This window comes from Alosa alosa, chromosome 8 (assembly GCF_017589495.1).
Source record: "Alosa alosa isolate M-15738 ecotype Scorff River chromosome 8, AALO_Geno_1.1, whole genome shotgun sequence".
Classification (NCBI taxonomy): Eukaryota; Metazoa; Chordata; class Actinopteri; order Clupeiformes; family Clupeidae; genus Alosa; species Alosa alosa.
This window is the reverse complement of record NC_063196.1, coordinates 18,772,564-18,796,411: the sequence shown is the minus strand read 5'-3', so window position 1 is coordinate 18,796,411 and position 23,848 is coordinate 18,772,564. Positions and strand designations below refer to the sequence as shown.

Here is a 23,848-nt window from a genome sequence, read left to right as displayed (position 1 = left end):
ATAATTAACATAAAAATATAAGAAGCTAAGAATCTAAGAATGTTCCTTTTTTATATTTCTTCAGAGAGTGGGCTACACTGTCTCAGACAACTACCAATCAAGTGAGTGTCCTCATTTGTAGTTTAGGAAACATTTGTCAAGGTTTTGCGTTGAATTGACTTGACTTGATTTGAATATTTTCCCATAGACTTTGTGTGTTATAAATTACATGTTACTTTCTATTCCAAACAGATGACAAAAATGCAGTTCTTCACAGTCTGCATTAATTTGATGAGACATGTAAATGTGAGCGTGATGCACTTTGTTCTCCCAGCCCTCCTCAAAGTGTTGAAAGAGGAACCAGAATGGTTCTTATCTATTCGGGAGACCTCTAAATGTCTTGAGCCTGATAGGTCTCCAAACTTGAGGTATATTGAGGATGAGCATGACATCATGATTCTGAAAGATGGAGTACTGATTGAAATCATTCCAAAAGTGAGAAACATCTCATCACCTCCATCCTGCGAGGTGTCGACCAGCCTAACGATTTATTCAGAAACACGGTATGTGGTTCAGAATAACTTTGATAAGAATTGGAATGCAACAGTAAAGCATATGAAAAAAAGGAAAAATTATTTTGTTTATTTTGTACCTTTTCTTGACAGTCACTGGGTAAAATAAGTTAGTCATACTAATAAATTGCATAATTTAAATGATTTATACATTTCATGTATTTATATATTCTTTAGGCCCCAGTCCATGCTGTTGGATGACCTTGGTGTCACAGAGGAGCAGATTCAATGTAATATTCAAGAGACATTGAGGAAACTTCAACATCATCCCACCCACCAGAAGCACTGCTATTGCAAAGGACGTAGTGTTGAAGATTAATTCAACTATGGCTGAGGTAAAGAGGTCAGTTCCAGACTTGTCAAGCCTTGCTACCCTTAAGAGCGCTGATAAGCTTGTTAAAGAAGTTAGCCTGAAGCTGGATGCATTCATAAATGGAGAGGTTCCTGCAAGAGGCCAGGTAAGCACCTCTGACAACGACATACATTTGGCTTCAGCTTCAACTGTGGGAGAAGCTATGATTGCAGTCATCAACACCATGGAAACCTGCTTGGAAGGATGTGATGGTAACAAGTCTGCAAAGAGGTGGCTGGCATCTGACAAAACAACTGTTAAATCTTTGACATGTCAACATGCAAAGGATCTGGAAGTCAACAAAGAGTGCAAAGAACTGGATGGTCAAAGCCAGACACCTCAGCCATGTGTCATATCAGTTGTCATGGATGACTTTCAGTTAAGGACCAAGACGGCGGTCAGTGAAGTCCTTATTGGAAAAATTAAAAGTTGTCACTCTGCTCCATCAAGCACAGACTGTGCAGAGCAAACAGTAGAAAGTGATCACATATCTAATTTTTTTCTTCATTGAGGAGACTGCTGCTGGTGTCATTGAGACCTTTGTAGAGGAGATGAAAACTATTGTTCAGTCTTCAGCAGGGAGAACTGGCTCTGTGGATAATGAATCTTTAGTTCAGACTTTACCAAGTATCCGCTCAGATGCCAGTTGTGCAAAGAAGAACCAGGTTCAGATCGAAGCAAAAAGGATTTATTACAAAATCATAATGAAGTTAAAAGTGTTTTTTGGACAGCTTCCCTTTCAGCAGAGACAAACCATTGCCACTGATACCCTTAAGGAGAACGACTCAGTTGTAGTAGATGATCATGATTTATTGAATGTGGATGACACTGCACAAACACCAGCAAGTTCTTGCTGTGACTAGACCACTGGATTCTTGTGTACTCCGTAAGGTGCACAGCGACAGTGATTGTCCATTTAGTCCAGTTCTGCTCAACACCTGCACTAAGGATGTCTTAAAAGTAGTCATTTCCTCCTACCTTTCGAAACAAGGTCAAAAAACATCTGTGCAAGGAACATCTGTATCTGTGCCATCGGCCAACAGCAGTGTTGAGGACAGTCTCCTTTTCCACTTGAGCGATTTGACTTCCTTCAGCTCTTCAGTTGTCTCTGAGGATAGTTTCAGCACCTTTTCAACCAACTTGACAGGAGTACCAGTGAAAGGCTCGAGGATGTTCCCATTCCATGTATGCAAAGATTATCAAGAGTGGAATTTCAGATTAACGCTTTCGAGGAAGTGACCAATGTTTTAGTTACCTTTCTCCGAAGCCACACATCTCTGCAGTCCTATGCCTCCAACAACAGCTGTGAGAAAGATCATCCGACTAGCATGCCATGGCTTGATTACTTCTCTAGTGAACTGGATTCTGTTGCCATGGACGTCATTGATCAGGTTGTTAATGATGGACAGACAAGTATTGGATCCCTTCTAGTAGATGGTAGCTGCCCCACTACATCTGTTGGTCACTCCAGTGTCAAGGGCTCTGATGAATTGGTTGCTCCCTTAACTGACGTCATCCACAAACTGTGCCATGATAATCTACATAGTCAGGTAGCCAAAGATGTGGGCCAGGTTCTGCTGCAATGTGCCGAATCATTCACATGGTCAGCCAGCGCCCTGTCCGTACAGACCATTGCATCAGATGTGGTCGAGACAGTGGTTGGAGGCATACAGGCGATTTTGCATTCCACATCAGGCAAGACCAGTGCCAGCTCTGTTGTCAAAGGGGCCAGTGAGAGAAGTTTGCCCAATCTTTGTCTGAAAAATGTCAAACATTTGAACTCTACCATGTTGAACGTAACCTGTGAGGTGTTTAGGGGGTTACAAGAGAAAATAAAGAACTTCTTCACTAAGAACTTGCAACTTGAACCAAAAGGCAGCACAGAAAGTTATGCAAAACAGACAATTAGCAATGCCCTTTTTGCATTAATAAAGACAGAATTCAAAGGATCTCAAAATGGTGCATGACATTTTGAATTTAATGATGAATAATATCACAGATGTAGATGGTCAAACAGGTCAAGACGTCACCTCAGAGGTAACAGAGAGACCTGCTTTAATGGCGTCAAATTCCTTGAGCAGATCGTCAATGTCACTGAGTACTGTACATGGTCCGAATCCACTGAAGAGATCTTACCTGCCACAATTACCATATATGAGCTGACTGGCAATGGTAATATAGTCCAACAGAAGCACATTCGAGTTAGCCTGATTTAGCTAACTCGAATGTAACTTAAAATGTAGGGTCTGGGCACTCACCGTTCGCAGTGCTCAGTCCGAGGGGTGGGATAATCAGTTGTCTTTCAAATTCCCTCTGCACGCAATAGGACAGCTGCAGCGCTATGAGTCCATGCGTTTCCCACCAGCAGAGCTAGTTGGCTAGTTCAAATGTTTGGCAATTTAATAAAAGCTTAACTCGTGTCACACTGTTCGCCAGCAGCAACATCCATCTTATTTGTTTTCAAGTAGCAGGGAATTCAAGCAAAACCGTTGCAACTCTGCTATCAATCATTATGTTAAGCCCACCTAACGACTCTATACACGATTTCATTGGCCTGATTAAGTTTCGATTTCTGGAGGTCACAAGCCAACTGAGAATTGCTAGACTAGCCATGGCGCCGCTAGGGGCGCGTCTAGATTTCTAGGCTACATTCGAGTCAGAAATTCAATGAAAAATGAATCCCCTGCTGAATTATCTCGGGACACAATTGTCAATCTTGTAAAGACAGTCAGTAAGAAACATGGTTTGGAGGATGAGGCATGTGGTTCCTCAAAATTTCACAACTCATGCATTTGGTTCCAGAACTTCCAGCTCAGAGATGCTGACAGTGTCTGTGGCCATTTATATTTAATGGTTCTCAGTCATGAAATTACACAGTTCTCCAAAAAAAAATACCTCACTAGAATTATGCCACATGACTGATCAAGCCTGGAGCAAAGAAAGTGCTGGGATGCGTAATTCATGACTGTTTAAGCTTGATGAAGAGAGAGAGAGAGACAGAGAGAGAGAGAGAGAGAGATAGCCACTGGCAGCAAGAGTGCAAGACAGAGGGGGAGAGAGAACGAGTGAGCTGAGCGTTTGCTTGTGCTTAAAGACATGAGTCTGATTAAGATCAGCTCCACCTGTCCACACTGCAGTTTGCATGTTGAGAGAGATGGTCCAGCACAGTTTGGTGTCAAAGCTCTCTTTTCACTGTTGCACTCTCAGAATCCTTGACTTGGTTTGTTGTAAAGAGGGCCCTGCAATTACTTGATCTGTGAAACTGCTTTGGTCGGCTGAGCCGTAATTGAACTGTAATCTGCATAAATTCTTTTAATTTCCTCTCTTGTTGTGCATTTGGAGGATACCTGTGATGCTGTGTTTACTGCTTACTGAAATAGACACAATCAAACCATTGCCAATAAGCTGAGACATCACTGCGAAATGTAAGCTGTGTGTGTGTGCGTGAGAGAGGGTGTGTGTGTGTGTGTGTGCATGCATGGGTGTGTGTGTGTGTGAGAGAGAGAGACAGAGAGATGCTACCTTAAACTGTCTTAATCATTATATTGCTTTGATTGAGGTTGTTGGGCTGAAATGGAAACTGATTGTAGTCCACAAAGTAGCCTCATCACTGCACATGACCTTCTACTATAATGTGTAGTCTATGTATTGGTCTATTTAGCTTTAATAAAATGGCCCTGGTATGCTATTATGTCCATGAAAACATCAAGGCATCAAGGTAGTCTATTATTTATTTTTTTAGCCACCAAATTAACAAAGGTTACTTCAAAGTGTTGCCTAGATTGACATATTAATTATGGTCTTTTTTAGTTTAGTCCTGAACATTTAGGCTATATGTATAGTTATGGCAGTCGTGGCCTACTGGTGAGGGCTTCGGGCTTGGAACCAAAGGGTTGCCGGTTTGATCACTGGCCAGTGGGAACGGCAGAAGTGCCCTTGAGCAAGGCACCTAATCCCTTACTGCTCCCCCGAGCGCCGCTGTAGCAAGGCAGCTCACTGCTCCGGGTTAGTGTTTGCTTCACCTCACTGTGTGTTCACTGTGTGCTCTGTGTGTTCACTATTTCACGGATGGGATAAATGAAGAGACCAAATTCCTTGTATACAAGTATACTTGGCCTAGAAACCTGATTTACATTACATATACATTACATATGGGATTTAGCCTACTAATAGTGTCATAACGATGAATATGATTATGCCTCTGTAGCTTGTAGACACTTGAAACAAAAATACATACATCCTAAAACAATTCATGGGATATTACAAATAAATATGTATATGTAATGTAATTTATTTTTCTGGCCGAGATCATAGTAAAAAGTTTGCACATACAACAACACATCAGAAGAAACAGATTATTGCGTAATCGGTGATAGGCTATACAAGCTTGCATACTGAAAAACAGATGGTTAGCTCTGCTCCACTGTACTGGATGAATATAGACATTGTGAATAGTATCGCGACGACAGAAGGATGGTGATTGGACAAGGAGAACTGTCAGTATCACATAACTGACGCGCCTTACGTTTAGCTCCGCAGACAAGTAGGCGAGAGTTTTCTGCAGATGTGTTTCGGTATGGAGAGATGATACTGCAGCTTGACACTCGAGACTTTGACAACAAACAACCAATGTAGACCAACCTGACTTTCTATACAGACTGAACGTGGCGAGGGGTGATTAAGCGATCCGATTTGTGAACTCAGCTTTTCTTTCTTCAGCCTGTCTTTCGACACGAAGGAAAGAAAATGCCTGTAGTAACTCTCCTACCTTTCACTGCGACTTCCAATAGGAAGTCTGCCAGCCCGACTTATTTTCGATTGTCTGAAAAATTCATTTTGCTTTTAGTTTTCAGTGCTTTTATTACAGTGTGTATCGGGGTGCTTTTCTTCTTGCCGAATTCGTCAAAGCTTCTCGGTGGAGTTTTCTTGCGTTCATCGTCCGTCGAAACGGCTACACGAACAGGTACAGATCGAGACTCCGGTGTTGGAAGTGGAAATACGGAAAAAAATGTAAAAATAAAGAAAGATCACGATGAGCTCTTAATCGAAGCACAAGACACACTTCAAAAGCATCCTGATGACATTAAGAAAGATATCAGAAACGACAAGGACGAAGTTATTAAAGGTCTTGTTAAAGGTTGGAGAGGTAAAAATCTCCCCGTTATTGAGTATATCCGGCCGCCCGGAGCAACAGGACAGGAGCCAACGGACCCAGAAATCAAACAGAAAAGGGCGAAAATAAAGGAGGTAAGTCTCTGTATATGTGTTGACATTTTTAGTGTTTGTCTCAGTTAATTCGTAGCCAGGCCCCCGTCCCCCTTTGTCCCACAAAACCCATGTGGTGACGAGAAGTCGCTTATCGGTAAATCAAAGACAAACGTGTCACTGAGTGTTTCATTCCACTGACAGCAGTAGCCAGAGCACTTCACTGACACCAGTGGCTACAGCACTGTGCGCTGTCCATGGTGCTGAAGCATGTTGCGGCCATCCTTCACAGTGCACTGCTTTTACTAACTCCACAGCCTTGCGCTAGTTAACCTACTATGACATGGTCATAGAGGCAGTTACTGGCTCCTATACACTTAGTAAGCCTTAGTATAGGCTACCGTGACATTTGAAAGCGTTGCACGTAGACCAGACACTGTGCTCTGATATGATACTCCGTTGCTCAATAACATTTCCCCCGTCTTAAGCAAATATAAGTAAATATAACTATTATTATACATTTCTTTTTAAACGCTAGATTGCCTAGTTATATTCTTTTAATCTATGTGGACAGCTCGCACCTTGTTGACACAACATGCCCGAGATGCTTTCGGGAAAATTGCTTGTGTCAGCATTTCCTCGTGTTTGCTTACACAGTGTTACATCACAATTCAAGAGCGAGTGAGAGTTGCATAAATGTTGCATACTCTGTGTTTGTGTGTCTTTAAATTGGGCGATAAACAATCAACAATTTACTTTTAATTGACAGTGTGGAAGATACTTATGCAGGCGGTGTGTTTGTGATAATTACTATTTTTCATCATTGACCAAAGATAAGCAAGAAACACAATCACAATCAAGCTTTTATAAAGCTCTGTATGTGTGTGGGCATGCATGTGCTGTGTGTGTGTGTGTGTGTGTGTGTGGACATGCATGTACCCTGTGTGCCATGTTTGTGTGTGTGTGTGTGTGTGTGTGTGTGTGTGCGCACGATGTGTGTGTATGTACTGTGTGTGGTTTCCCTTGCTCCCACTGTTGACGCTGAAAGCAACTTACTATCACTGCTTAGTGCTTACTCATGGTGTTATACACAATCCGGCGATGCTGTAGTAGCCCACTATTTCATTGCCTTTTATAGACCCTTTCAACAATAAAAACAAAAACAATGCTTGAACATTCTATTTGGTTCCCAATCTACTTCCTCTGCATTAAGATAACATATGGAATGTTAAAACGGAAGCCAACTATGATGCTGATAATGGAACTCTCTTGAAAGGGTCTATACACCACACAGGACGCAAACATGGGGGCGCTAGCTTTGCCCACATTGTCTCCGAACTTCCGATTGAGCAGTACATCCATTGCGATACATTGAGATAGCAGAGCTCTATCGAGATGACTGGCATCATATATTATGGGTCATCCTAAAGTTAGGAACGTTTATTTAGGATTTTGGTGACTTAAGACATTTCTGTTATACAGCTTTCCTATCTGAAGTTAAGAAAAACTGACTTTGGAGCGGCTGTTCTGTAAGTTAGCCTCTCTATCCTCTTCTGCCGTGTTATCCCAATGAAGCTAACTAGACGTAGCTAGCCGACCGGAAGTTTAAAGACAACGTGGAATTTAAAACAATGGGCGGGGCTGAATAAGGTGAATAAGCATGAATAGGTAGGCCTTCAGTGGACCAGCTGCCCACAGAGGCACTGAGATAAAGTGCCCTTTGGTGCAATGCCTAGGGATCCATGCAAGAACAACTGTTATCATACAAGGCTGTAAGGGGATAAATTTAACTCTCACAAAGAGCCATCAACTCCTTTATCATGGATTGCTTGTTCTGAGACAGATTTACAATGGCACCATTTGTGTGTATTTTCTTATGCGTGTGTTTGTACTAGCATACATGTAGGTATTGTGAGTAGATGTAGGCTTTTGCAATGCTATATTTGTTCACTTATAAGGGCAAAAATAGCAGTTTTCTTAATTGCTTTATGAGAGCAATTAATTTCTAGAACTATAAATGGGAATATGGGGAGCAGAGAGGAGAAGGGGGGCGGGGGTTGATTGGGTTTTGTCTCAGCGGCATCCACTGTGGCCTTTCAGAAGTATTTTTGTACATCGCCTAATATTTCAAGAGCGAGAGAGGGAGATAGAGAAGTCAGAGAGAGAGGGAAAGAGATGGAGAGAGCACAATGGAGAGCTATAATGTGGAACTGACTGATTGCTGCACATTCACATGAAGAATGAGAGGAATTGATTGACACTTTGCCTCATTCTGTCAAACTGGAATATTTTACAGCATAATGGGTTAATCCCTTTGCATTACAAAATGTGTCAAAGTAAAAGTTTTACAATTCCTGGGGAATGAATGCCCTTTGCCAGCAGCACAGAAAGCTGGAGTTTCCTCTCTCTCTCTCTCTCTCTCTCTCTCCCTCACTCTCTCTCTCTCTCTCTCTGTCTCTCTCTCTCTCTCTCGACATCACACAGTGAGAGGCTTCTGTCCGAGCAGAGGGAAGGGTCTTTCACTGCACTGTTGCTCCTGATTGAATGGATCTGGACGCCTCTCTGGACTGCCCTCGCTCAGGGCCTACAGCAGCCTGGCTGAGAGAGAGAGGCTGCTGGATGTGGCAAGTCAGCCTCTGGAAGATTTCTTTGGCTTTCAAATCAAGGCTGCTCTGTAGACAAAGGAGGGTTCTCCGCGCTTCTGTCATTTGGCGACAATCCAGTGCAACCAGGCCAAGACAGAATGCAGAACATTATTAAACTTTGACTAACGTTTCGATGTAGTCACATCTTCATCACATCTTCATCAGAGTCATCAGAGTTCATTAGCGAAGGACTCTGATGAAGATGTGACTACATCGAAACATTTAATAATGTTCTGCACCTTTTAGTAAAGGATAAAGAAAATTAAGAAGACATCTGAGCTGCACCGGCGTCTCTCTCTCCAAGGCTGCTCTGTCTTAGCGGCTGTGTCTGACTGGTGATAGTGAAAACAATAGTAAAAAATAATCTGGCTTCTGCAGATTGTGTGTGTGTGTGCTTACACACCTACCTTTCCTGTTAACATACTGGGCATCCTCCTGCACACAGACATACAGACACACACACACACACACACACACACACACACACACACGGCACATGCATTACACTTATGATCCGATGGACTAAACTCCACTGTCAGCTGTCAGTCTCATCAGGCTGGCTGCCTTCTTTGTGGCCCAGTGAAACCCCTGAACTCAGCATCAGCTCAACCATAAACCCCAAATGATCTCAGTGCTTTACTGAAAGAATGCAGATGTCAGTCATACTCTAAAACTCCCCTCTCATCCTCACACAGACTGCTTGCATGATGTACGTATGTGTAATCTAACACCTGACAGTAGTTTCCCTTTGACCAGACCGAGGAACCGAGCCTTATGGAAATGCAATAGGGAAATGCTGTCACTCTCAGGCACCAGGCAGCTCTACTGAAGAAGCCTCAGGTGCTCCACTGACCTGACGACAGGCCATCAGACTCTGGGGGTGTGTCCCATGAGCTCCATCTGAAAGCTGAAAGAGCTCTTTTGTCACGTCTAATAGCCTACATCTCATTAGCGGATTCGTGTCAGAACAGCCATCTCCCTCTCTCTCTCTCTCTCTTTTCCCAAGCGGTAATTCATTGCGGAGCTCAAGAATTGACAGCCCGTGGCGACAGTGATATCTCCAACCAGTGAGATGACATAGATCGCCTAACCACTGCTCGTCTCTGATTAGCGAATTACAGCAGGTCCCCCCCCATACCCTCCACACACACACACACACACACACACACCCCTCCACACACACACATGCACACACACACACACACACTCCACAACCACCCCTTTCAGGCCAGATGGGAACCACTTGCCAGGCTCTGTGCCGTAATTGATGTCTCCATCGGGGCATCCAGGGCAGCTCATTGGTTTTCTGATAAACTTATGTCAATTTGTCTGGAGAGAGCAGAAGGTGAATTGCAGAGCTGAACAGCACATGTTGCATTTCCTCCACAGTAGGCTGCTTGTTGTTTTTTGCCATAGCTGTGTGGTGTTTGTGTGTTTTGTTTAGATTTAAGGGCCTTGCTCGGGTCAGTTGTTTTGGCTCATTGGATGATGAAGTGGATTCTGTTATTGTCGAAGGAAAGTGAAGTAAGTACATATGCTGAATAATTCACTCCAGACCACTTTTTTTACAGAAATGGAATCGAAAAAGGAAAAAGGGTAGATCGATGAATAAAAGAGAGAGAGAGAGAGAGAGAGAGAGAGAGAGAGAGAGAGAGAGAGAGAGAGAGAGAGAGACATTCATAAGAGATGGAAGAGAAACAATGCAAAGGAATGTAGACCCAGAGAGATGGATGAATGGAAAAATGAAAAAAGGGAGATTGATGAATAAATGGATAAGAAGAGAGAGAGAGGGAGATGCAAATTTAATGCATTATTAATTGTTTGGTGTTCTTTTGACCTGAAACACACATACACATACACTCTCATAGTTGGAGCCAACACACACATGCACATGTTAGCACACACACATACAAACACACACAAAACCCACATACACACACACACGTGTAAGCAGTCACACACACACACACACACACACGCACACACACTCTGACCTTACTGTGCAGAATCAGTGTTAGGGTGAATACAGAGAGGGTTTGACCTGAACGCTGACATAGAGCTGTAATTGAGTCCAGGGCGAGTCCAGAGGGTCATCTCTGAACAGACTCTGAACTAAATGAGATGAAAACTTTTATACAACATACCACAGTGATGCAGACAGTTTCACCTTTGGGTAACTTGTTCATGTTTTACTTGAATTTGTTTTCGGTTTTACCTCTGCTTTGAAATCATACAAACACATAGACACACACACACACACACACACACACACACATACACACACACACACACACAGACACACACACACACACACACACACACACACACACACACACACACACACACACACACACACAGACATAGACTTACTCAGTGACCTCAAATGCACCCAGACAGACCTATTGAAGTTCCATTTTAGTTCTGCATTATTTTACCACCAAATTCTTTGCCTTCTTTGTAACTATCTTAGGGAATGTGTAAGTGTATGTGGGTGGTGCAGAAGACTCCCTCTCTCTCTCTCTCTCTGAAATACTGTTTACAGTATGATAGAACAGAAAAAGTTTTACAGTATTGCTTACAGTGTTTGTCTTTTTCTGTTTCCTCTTTTTACTGCATACATAAGTGTCAATGTAATAGAAAAAAATAACCCCTGCCACTGAGTCTAAGCCAGACTGGAATCAGCTGTGGTTGGCCCAATTTACCCAACATAAATAAGTTGTGTGTCAATTATTTAATTTGTTTATTATTGGCTGAGATATATTGTTTTTGAACTGATATCATTGCAGAAGCAGAGGTTTTTATACTGCATCTAAGGTTTGGAATATTGTTTTTGCTATTGTGGAATGTTGTGTGTTAACATTAGTAAATACTACAAAAACAAAATGTAAGCATTGTGGAAATGTGTTCACTGATTGCACATCATGTGCTAACAACATGAAATGTGTGAATGGTATGGCCACAAAAGACAGATGCTGTGCTAATTGTATTTAGAGTTTGAAACTGGTTGGACAAACGCTTGTTAGCGACTGAAAAAAACTGTAAAGAAAGTGCGGTGAAGTGTGATTGAATTAATTCTATGACACCTTGACCAACCTGCTGACAGGGACTTTTGGAAATGTTCTTTAACTCTGCGGCTCAGACAGTGTGGAATGTTAAGAAAATGATGAATGGTTAGCCTTTGAGCATCCTGGCATTAAGGATGAGCGAGGCGAGAGGGAAAATCAATTTGCCTTTCTCAAGGCACTTATTACTTCCTCTTGTGTCAACTTTCAAGGTCAAGCCCGACTTTGGTGTTCCTTAATCACCTGATGATTAGACAGTTTGGGTGCCCTCTGAGTTTGCTGTCAGTTTGGGAGAAAATGTTCAGAGTTTCATAATAAAAAGGGCTCGGTCTTCCTACTCAGTTTAAGGTTAATTGTATGGTGGCTCGATGGTCGATTAAGATCATATGAAATTGACTTGGTTTAACCTTTTGCTAATAGGCTTTCTAAAAGCTTAAGGAGATATTCACATTCTCTAGTCACTTTACTTAATTTTGACTGAAGTCATCGACCATGACTGAGAATCAAAACTGTAACCTCCCATAAGCCATAACCTCCTTTCATTTTTTTTATACCAAGGTCTAATTGAAATTCCAATTGTTGTGTATAGCATATAGCACTTATGAAGTAGTTACATTTTCTTTAAACACATACCTGTGCAATGCCTGGGTTATTTGTTCATTTACTATGCAGGTTTAGGTTTTATTTTTGGCGACTGTAGAGCTCCTTCTAGAGTCGCGATATATTTACATTTTACTCTGCTGTTATGAATAGCAAACTTCTCATGACTTAACCCCCCTGTACACAATCAAAATGCTTTTGTTGTGGAGGTGAAGGATTAACAACAGGCAAAGACTGTCTCCAAAGAGCTATATCTACTGACAAGGTAATGTTTCACGATTCTTGCGAGATTTGTCGGGCCACCGTTCTTGGCTTGGCATGGCTGGTTTTCTTGGTAGCGATTCGCTACATCTATGTTGTATAGCTATGCTAGGTGAACGATTCGACTATTACAAGTTTGTTAACCATCAAATTGGCTTCGTAAAGGTTACTGTATATTAAGGTGAAAGTCTTGCATAGTGTACCACAAATTACTGGTCTGATGGAAGCACAGACTTAAGAAGAAAAGATGTGTAAGCAGAAAAAAGATAGTTCAACAAGTTTTCACAATTCAAATGTGGAAATGATATCTGTAAATTAATATTAGTTCAGCAGTTAAGACATACTGTAGGCAGGATAATCAACCATACAAGTAGCAGAAAAATGACGCCTTTTGATCACTTAAATGTGCATAATTTCCTGCTACCTGAACCCCGTGCCGTCCATTATCCATTCTCCTTTAAACAGTCTCAGTGCATGAGACCGGAAATGTGCCCCCACCCTCTCTTTTACCGCTCATTTGTCCCTGTAGGACCTGTGTATCAGTGGCTGTGTAGCCTCATGGCAGTTCTGCTGCTCTGCCTCTAGGCCTCTGTTGTGGTCCTCTCCCCTCTCTGCCCCTCCGCAGTGAGAGACAGGCTTGGAGCGAGCAGCTGACTGCATACTGAATGCCTTTACACTGGGAACAGGAACAGGGCAATCCCTCGTTCAGAGAACAGGCCTCTGCCTCCAGGGCAGAAAGAACTGTTCTCCCCAAATCAGAGCGAGAGAGAGAGAGAAAGAGAGAGATGGAGAGAGAGAGAGAGGAAGAGAGAGAGGGCTGATAGGAATGGAGAGAGAGGAGAAATAGAGAGAGAAACAAGACATAGAAGGAAGAGGTAGATTAATAGGTTGAAAGGTAAGAGGAAAGATGATGGCAGGAATTTTGAAAGAGACAAATAGATAGATAGATAGATAGATAGATAGATAGAGAGACTCTCCTCCATTAACTGGCAGTTCCATCTCCAGGAATGGATTCAAGATACAGCAGGTGTGCCAGGATCTGCCCAGATGAGTATCTACCTGGGTCCCGAGGGTAACCCACAATGCACTCTCCACATCCATTTGTGTGAGAGTGTCTACACTGGAACCCAGACACTGGCTGATTTCAGAGGATGTCAGATCCACTCAGAGGCTGGAGGGAATGTGCAGTGGGTGTTTTCCCAGACTCGCTCCTGTAAGATGAACACCAAGAATGCCATGACAATAACTCTCTCTCTCTCTCTCTCTCTCTCTCTCTCTCTCTCTCAAATTCAATTCAAAATGCTTTATTTGCATGACAAGGTTATTCAATTCCCAAAGCACTTATTATACAATAAATCTGGACATACACACATACATATAAATAAAAATAGAACAAAATAAAATAAATAAATATAGTGAAATAAAATGCAGTATATGAGTGTGTGTGTGTGTGTGTGTGTGTGTGTGTGTGTGTGTGTGTGTGTGTGTGTGTGTGTGTGTGTGTGTGTGTGTGTGTGTTATATGCCTTCCATTTTTGATGCTCTGTCTTCAGAACACTTCAGCGCAGTGCTAAATTGGACATTAATCCATCCTGTTTGACGTGTCTGATTTCACCCACTCTTGGTGGCCCCACATAGGGATAGAACGTTCCCATCACTCAGCCTAAATGAAGAAGACTGCCATCTCTCCTCTCCATAACAGATCAATAGACACTCCAGAGGATGTGGGGTAATAACTGCACTGAGCTGTGTAACAGGGAAGAGAGGGTGTGAGGGAGCTCCCAGACCACTGATGATTTGGACATCAAAGCAATAATGTCTATAGAAAATGAGAATCAACGCTATACCGCCGCTTTTCCATTCGCCATACACAAACACGAGAGATTTTCTCTCTCAATTTAATTCTCTTCCCGACCATGTGGCTTTATAGGGCCCCTGTAGAAAGCCTTTTGAGGATCAGGAGGCATCATTGATCTTCTGATTAATTCATCTCATGCTAAATAGCTTCGCTTGCGGGGCGGATTTACGAGATTGCCATGGGAAAATTACACTGGATGGATGCCCGTTACTTTAGTGTCGGAGAGGTGCAGGCCACTCTCACCTGTCAGTGTTAAATGCATGGCTGGCCAATCCTGTTATTGAACTGCAGAAAAAAAAGATGAAAAAATAGGACAGATTTTCAGAGGAAAACAAAAGTTGGAGTTGTCCAACATGGTTACAAATTCTTTTAAAATGTCTTGTAAAAAGTGCTTGTTTTGTGGTTCTCCTTTCTGCCTGGTAGTAACTCTTTCAATACAGTGTAAAGAAGACTGGGTGAGTCAGGAGGAATCATTGATTTCCTGATTAATTTGTCTTGTGTTAAAAGGCCCCCTCATCCAGATAGGATTTATGAGTGTGTCCGGGGAGGGAGGCAGGAGATTGATGCTCCAGTATACCATGCTAATGGTTGTGGTGTTATGCTTCGTTTACCCAGTGCTTATATTTTTATTCTTACATATTTTTATTCAACACACACACACACACACACACACACACACACACACACACACACACACACACACACACACACACACTCACTGGGTTTCTCTGAACTTGGCAGAAGAAGACAGTTACGCCGAATCCAACTATAATTCACTCTGGAAATTCTATCAAATGTCTTTGATGAAAAATGCATTTTTTTCCCCCTCCGATGGCAAGAAAGTGTACTTTAAATGGGAGTGTTTTGGGGCGTGTTGTCGGGCTTCTCTGCTCCTCGTGTTTGAGTCTAATGACATGCTTGAGCAGAGCCCCCTAGGGGACACAGACACTGATACAGAGACAGCTGATCAATCCATCACTAAGTACTCTCCGGAGATCTATGGTCTTAACATTTTCTAAGAACATGACCATGTGGAATGTTTAAATATCAGGCTTAATGGCAAAACTGTCACTCGTGCAGAATAGACTTTGTTTGAGATAAAAGAGGGAAAATGAGGTATCAGTCTTGTTGGAATAATAGTCTTGTTATTGATTGTTATTCTTTATTTCATGAGTTAGCAGCGGAGCAACACATGTCAGGGGACCAAATTGCATTTAACTTTAAAAAGACTGATGATGCTAAGGCAAGGATATTTTAATGATACTAAGGCAAAAAGGTCTTAACACAACATAACATGTCTGAACTCATTAAAATCACACAGGAACCTAAAAACAGGGACCCCAAAATGAACATTACAGAGCCATAAAAAGCATTAATCACTTCATTGATAGTCCTTATTTCAAAATATTCCAAGAAGGGGACTGACTAATCAACAACCAATCACCCCACCCAGCCAATCAACTAACTATCCTCCTCCTATCATCTTCCAATTCCCTTTGGAAGAAGTCTGATCCACTTAGAGGCCTTTTCACAAAGAGAATGTCTTGGCTTTCATGATGTGAGATGTGTTGCTATAGCCAAAGCTAGCTTGGCCATGTCTCTCTGCCTTTGATTGCCAAAAGCCAACGTTTTCTCTCTATCCTCTGTCTATCTCTCTGCCATCGTCACTCATAAGAATCCTCCCTTTTGATTAGCTTAGTGACAGAATGTAGGACACTAATCCTTTCATTGTCCTTATTAGGTACCACTGCAGCAGTGCTAGTTTCCCCAGATGTTTATTTTCTCTCTCTTCCTCCCCCTCTCTGTTTCTCTCTCTCTTTTTCTCGTTCTCACTCTCTCTCTTTCTGTCTGTCTCTCTGCCTCCCTCTCTCTTTCTCCATGTCTGTCAAAGGTAGTCTCTAATCTCTAATCATCTTATCCAAGTAGATCGTTCCTTCTCACGTCGGTCTCTGGTGATTGATTCCTACTGAAAGGGTTTTAGCGCTGAGAGATGGTTATTAACATGCAGTGCTAATCTCACCTCCTCTGCTAATGTTGAGAGATGTAACAGCACCCCCGCACACACACACACACACACACACACACACACACACACACACACACACACCACAACCCTATCCTCCCTACAGGGAATCTGGCAACAGTGAAATTAGCCTGCCCGAATTCCCATGCCCCGAATGCCCAATAGCAGTGAATAAGATGGTTAGCATAGCAGTATTCAGCATTACACACTGATTGTAGTGGTTTCACTTTGACTACAACACTAACCTGAACATAGTTTCTAACCTATTTATTTTATAAGCATGAGGCCACAGGTGCGTACTACAGAGCCTTGGCTTTGGAGAGAGGCATAGAGTGTCTCAATACACAGCTTGGGAGGCATTCTTAAACGGTTTATCTGGATCTAAAGAGTTGTTCAGAGTCTCACATAAAGCTGAATGAGTTCAAAATCACATTCCTCTGTTGCAAATACATTATGTTAAGTTCACCCTTCATAGAAAAGTGAGCTTGTTCAATGAATGCATTCTTCAGAACTCATTCATGCACAACACTAGTCTGGCTGACAGCAGACTGATTCTCCAAAGAGAACTGGTCTGGGGATCCTTACTTCACTTCCAATTTCCAGGGGTGTTATAGACAGTGAAATTAAGCTTAAATTGGTACTTTGAGGTCTTACGAAATCTCCTTGGAAGTACAGCAAGTATATCTTTCTTCTAAATGAAGGCTTTAAATGCTGTTTTTTGCTCAATTGATGCAATCAGTGCAGCCATTGGTTGAGTTCAACAGTGTTCCTAACCATTCTCCTCTATCTGTTATCATATGAAGTCCACCCCATGCTGGATAAACAGTTGTGATTGGTTCCTGGGGAGCATTTGGAGATTTGGAAATGGGCTTGAATGGGATGATGGCCAGACAGATCAACAGAGCAAATTCAAATGTGCACACACAACACCTGGCTAGCGCAACACTGTAAACTTGTACATATGTGGTCACATTTAATCAGGCTCAAATGTCCAAGCATGAAAAGCATTAGAGCATTCAGACACAGAGGTGCGCATTCATGAATTTCCCACTGGTGTCAACAGGTTCTGTTGCGGTGGGGCTCAGGTCCTTAGGGGCGTAGTGCGGAAGACGTCTGTAATACGCTGGAGCTCGGCCTGTAGCGGAGGTTGTGTAGCAGGGGCGTAGCCCCTGCATAGGCAGTCCTGATGGGCCCCCATGTTCCTCAACCCAGGTAAAATAAAATATATTCCAGGCATTTCAGGGGCCCTCTCTCCCCTACTAATCAGTAGTGGTTTTACCCCCAGTCCGACGCCCCTGGTGTGTAGTGAGGAGAAGGTCTGTGGTGCTGAGGAGGTCTGTAGTACACTGGAGCTCGGCCTGTAGCTGAGGGTGTGTAGCGAGGAGGAGGTCTGTAGGGTTGTGCAGCCTGAAGGTCTGTAGGATGGAGGAGGTCTGTAGTATGATGGAGCTTGGCCTGTAGGGTGCTGCAGCCTGAGGGGAGTTGCTGCTGGAGGCTGCTGCTTGATGCTCTGCTGTTTGTGTGGAGGAGGATAAAGGATGGGTTTCATCAGAGCTTTCACTCTGTCACTGTTCTCTCTTTCTCTCTCTCTCTCTCCTTCCCTCTATCTTGTATTTATCTATCTATAGATCTATTGATCTATAGACCTAGATGGATGTATCTCTCTCCCTCTCTCTCTCACTCTCTCCATCTCTCTCTCCTGAGTGTTGTGCATGTGGATGCAGGTGTGAGTGTGACAGTGATGGAGGCTCTGTGGGACTGCAGTGTTGAGAGTGATGGTGATAATCAGGTGTGCTGGAGCTTCTCTATGGTGATAATCAGGTGTGCCGGAGCTTCTCTCTCCACCAACAACCTCCCCCCACCACCACCATCTCTCTCAGTTCTTATCAAAAGAGCGACAGCTACACTCCACAGGCTGTACCACTTGTTTTGTGCAGTTTTGCTCCCCTATTTATGTGTTTTTTCCTTGTCATTATTTAACCTAAAGCATTGGCCTATTAATTCCTACTTATTTAAATGTGAGCTCCCCAGTATCTCCTGCACTCCTCTCTCTCTCTCTCTCTCTCTCTCTCTCTCTCTCTCTCTCTCTCTCTCTCTGCTCTCTCTCTCTCTCTCTCTCTCTCTCTCTCTCTCTCTCTCTCTCTCTCTCTCTCTCTCTCTCTCTCTCTCTGTGCTCTCTCTCTCTCTCTCTCTCTCTCTCTCTGTTGCTCTCTCTCTGTTTTGTCAGTCTCTGCAGCATTTTTTTTTTTCGTTCCCCAAAGTTGTTCCTCCTGCTTTTACTGGCAGAATTAGAGGTGACTTCTGCCGATGTTTAAAAGAACATTGTGCTATCAATAGAAAGTAAAGTAATAATCCAATGATGCCATCACCGCCCTACGTTTCCTTTGGAGGTGCATACTGTTTGCCAAATAAGCGCAATTAGTGGCATATCTATAACAATCTAAAAAGAATACATAGCACTAATGCTGTAGACCAGTGAATTTACTGCAAACACATTTGGCAGGGCAGTTCATAATTGTTTTCAATATTTGTTTGAGAGCCACTTAAGTTATACAGTCATCATCACTTTGTGTAAGAGTACACCACATCCATTACACGGAGATTGAAGCAGCTTTGGGTGGATTTACAGGGTACACCAGGGAAAATAGCACATCTAACACTCCAAGGCAGCTGAAACCGTCCCTGTGGACTTTGAACTGATGTCAGCATGGAACAGCATGTTGTCAGACAAGTCACCTCACACAGACATAGGCATATATACAGAAGTGCACACACAAATCACAGACACAGACAGACAGAGAAGCTCATGACACATTGCATTGTGGTTCTCATATCATTCTCCACAAGCACCTCTTATCATTTAATAGCACATGGACATTAGGACGGCCAATTAACTATGCTCTGCCCCAGCTACTAGCAATTAGTCTTTGTTTTTTGCTTCACGACAACTGTTGGATGATGGCCTTCATCAGAGAGAGAGAGAGAGAAAGAGAGAGTGAGAGAGAGAAAGAGAGGCAAACTGCACTCGTTAACACAGTGTTCGTTTGTACTTTGTTGATTTGGTCTGGTACTTTGTGTATGTGCACACTGGGTGTTGGATATGAATTCATTACAATGCACTACTCATGCAAATGGCACAGAGGAAACACAACAGTCTGCAGCCTTGAGTGCCCTGCAGACCCCAGTGATTGTATTGAAACACAACCCAAGGCCTCAATACCTCTCATTTCTGCTTATTGGATATGCTCAACACATATAGGCACAGGTAAAAGCATGCACTCTAATAACAGAACAAAGCACTGAGGCTCTAGTATATGGCCTTTATTGTGAATGTACTACATTTGTATGCATATTTATATCACTCTTTTGTCTGCTGTTTCTCTCTCTGTCTCTCGCTCCCTCAATGACACGTGCACACATACAAGCATATCTGCTCTTGACTCCTCTCTTCATCAGTCAGCATTCAAAAAAGACAGCTGAATGAGACAACAAAAATAGATAAAAATAAGAGAGAGAGAGAGAGAGAGAGAGAGAGCAAGAGCGAGAGAGACAGTAAAAGAGAGGGAGAGAAAGAAAGAGAGAGAGAGCAAAGCAAGATGAGATTAGGGTTAGTGAAAGACAGCGGGGAAGGAAGGCGTAGGGACACCCTCTCTGGTTGTCTGTTGGACTAGACCCCACACACACACACACACAGGGAAAGAGTAGCTGAAGACAACCACTAGTGGAATGAGAGAGCAGGAAAGAAAGAGAACAAGAAAATATTTTTTCCTTCTCATCCCTCAGACCTCCCAGCTGTTAAAAAGTGTAATACAAAAGTGAAGCAGAGCCATGTTGCTTACTTGACAGCCTTGCTGTTTGTGATACCCTTAGGAAGACTTAGTGGTAATAATCTATCTAAAGAGCTCTCTTAAATACTGCATTTAAGTCTGGATGACATAACAGACATGCACTTTAATCACTTGCCTTTGTGATAGATGACCCAAATTAGCCTTCATAAGATTTTACTCATATTAGTTTGATTATGTTGTCATAAAAAGCTCAGTTGCATTAAGTGTGTCTTATTAGAGTCTTTGTCACAGGAAAAACTGGCAGCTCCTCTAAGCTCTTTGAAATGAGATTGAGTGAAATGTTTATGAGTTCATTTGGATTGGAGTGAGATATTTGCTGAAATTGAAACTTCTTAATTTGTGCTCATTATTCTGTGCTGAGCACCCCTGTGGCACTGAGATTCTGCAGCAAATGCGTACGCGAGAACTGAAACTGACCCCCTGGAAATTAGTCAGTTTTCAGAGGCTTTTATAGCAGCCTCTCCTCTCTGTGGGAACTCTGTTTATTCCCAACACTGAGGCGTAGGCACGCGCACACGCACGCACGCACGCACACACGAACACACACACACACACACACACGAACACACACACACACAAACACACACAAACAAAGATGCAAATTATCACAGACACAGATACATGTACACACACGCACGCACGCACACACACACACACACACACACACACACACACACACACACACACACACACACACACACACTCTATCTCTCCCTCACTGAGAAGAGAATAAACAGATCATTGCACAGTGTTGTTGAACATCAAAATTTGGCAACATGGACAGTATGGAAGATGAAATCAACGACATGATTAAGCACTGATCACAGCAGAGACTGAAAACATGCGTATGCCGTAGGGGAGAGGGGTAAGGAGCCTCAAATCCAAGGACTTGGAGCATAATTCTGTGTGATCAAATAGTTATCAAAGTACACAGTACACAGGAGAGGCAGGTGCATATCAGACGTATGCATGTAGGGGAGAGCCCAGGACTCATCTAGTCTCTCTCCGTCTTTCTCTCAGTATCAAACAGTCCATCATTCATTTAAACGGTCAGTTTTGCACTGTAACTATACATCGAGTTCAAAGCCCACATGTAGTTGTTTGTGTGTCAGCCTGGCGGATGTGCGTTACTGGAACTCTGTCTGATGCGTCCATGGTGATAAGTGACTGATACGCTTGGATACGGCTGGCCTGGTGTGGGAAAAGATCACTCTATATTTTTCTTTCTCTCTCTTTCTCAAATGTTTTATCTTCCTTCCTTCTTTCCTTCCTATCTTTTTTTTTTCTTTCTTTCTTTCTTTCTTTCTTTCTTTCTTTCTTTTTTTCTTTCTTTCTTTCTTTCTTTCTTTTGTTCGTTTTTCCCTACAGAAAAAAAAGCAGAAAGCAGAAAAGTACTCTTTCTAGTGGTAGTGGAGTGCAGTCCCTGTGTGTTCTCTTTCAGTGTAGCTTAGTGTCTCTTCACACGCTATCTCCAGCGACAGGGCTGTCTCAACCCCCTGAGGAGCAACGGACACTTTTCAACAGAATAGAAGTGAGATGAGCATACGAGTGGAGAGCTCTCTGTGATTCTACCCCAACCCCATCTTTCTGTCTCTGTGCCTGCCTGTCTATCTGCCTGTCTCTTTGAATGAACCGATCATTACTGAATGTGCAAACACATGTTGACCATCACCTGTTTATATATATCTATATCTATATATATATATATATATATATATATATATATATATATATATATATATATAATACTGTATATACAGTACATATAATTTTTTTTATTATTATAGATTTTTTTAGGCTTTGTTTTTAGGCTTTTTTGGCTTTATTCAGATTGGACAGTGAAGAGTTACAAGAACTGAGGGGGAGGGAGAGAGGGAGTGGGATTGGGAAAGGACTAGTTGATCAGTTATTAAGAAAGCGAAAAGTTAGCAAGGCCACCGTTTCCCAAGCTAAGAGAGGAGCAGTGGTCCCACCGGGAGAGTGTGTGGCCTGTGTGGATGCAGTAAATGTGCTCTCAGCAGGTTAGCGTTTCTCCACTTCCACAATGTGAAATCTCCATCTCCCTTTCTTCTCTCTCCTCACTGCTTTCATTACAGTCTGAGGGCCAGATGTACGTACATTTGGGAACGTAACGTTATCAGCGCCATGGCCAACCCGCAGGAACCGCACGCTGTGATTCTTCACATTACGTGGTATTTTATCAAACCTGCAGGTCATCGGGTAATCAGCGTCTTTCTCTGCCCCATACCGCAATTTGCGAACGTTCACAACTGAACGGCATACTTCAATCACAAGCTCAGCTGAATGAAGTTAACTGCGTCAAGCAAGAAGATAATGAAGAGCAGTAGTTATGTGTTGTGTGTGTGTGTGTGCATGACAATAAGTGTATCGGTATGTGGAAATACTTTGGTGTGTTCCAAAGCAGTGGGCGTGGGTTTCTTGTAAATGAATGGTGGCTGAGATGGATTCAGGCCAGACATTGTAGAACTCAAGAGCTGGAAACCAGGGGAGAGCGAACGCCATGTAGAGTCTCTAATGACTCTCTGAGGGACCCCAAAACGCCCGCCTGCGTTGGGGCCTCATGAGAGACAGGGAGAGCTAGAGGGAGAGAAAACTGCACACTGAGGTGTGATGGACCAAAAGTACTAAAAATACAAAAAGTAGTATAAGTCAGAAACTGAAAGCTGAAACATCAACTCTGCAACCCCCCAGCCCCTTCACACTCACTTTTTTTTTTCTTTGTTCAGCTATATTACCTGCCTGAGGTCCTCCTAGTCACTCTAGTGATATGGGAAAACGCTGTGAGAGCCAGAGGAGACCATCCTTTCAGGAGCACATGAGTAAACATCAGTTAGTGAAGAGAGCGTTTCCATTCAGTCTTATATATTATTTATTATGTCTTAAAATATGGCCTAATGAAAACTGTATTTCATGGGTGATCACATGTCTAAAATCATATTTTGTCTTGAAATTATAGTGCCAATTTCAAACTCTGCTTGATTAATTGCTGTGTTTACTTTCCCGCTGTGTTTTAATATGATAATAATGTGAATCAAAAATATAATCACATTATCCAGGATTCATCTTACTGGTCTCATTTGGGCTCCATAAGTGATTACTCTTACCCGTACTTGGCTAGCTGCTGGCTCCCTCTCCTATATCATGGAGAAAATCATACTACAACTCATCTTACCTACTGTCAGCACACAACTGGACCCATACCAATTTGCATACCGGCTGAAAAGGGGGACAGAGGACACAGTGGCATGCCTTCTCCACTCCCTCCTTCACCACCTCCAGACTCCCCATAACTTTGCCTCAGTTCTGTTTGTTGACTTCAGCTCCGCATTCAATACAATCCAGCGCCATCAACTCATCAAGAAACTACAGCACCTGAATGTCACCCCTCTCCTCATCCACTGGATAAACAATTTTCTCAGCAAC

General features: G+C 42.7%; 1 pseudogene; it reads left to right on the top strand.

The window, feature by feature from the left end:
- Positions 1–5,393: 5,393 nt before the first annotated feature.
- Positions 5,394–23,848, top strand: part of LOC125299823 — a 147,731-nt pseudogene continuing 129,276 nt past the window's right edge.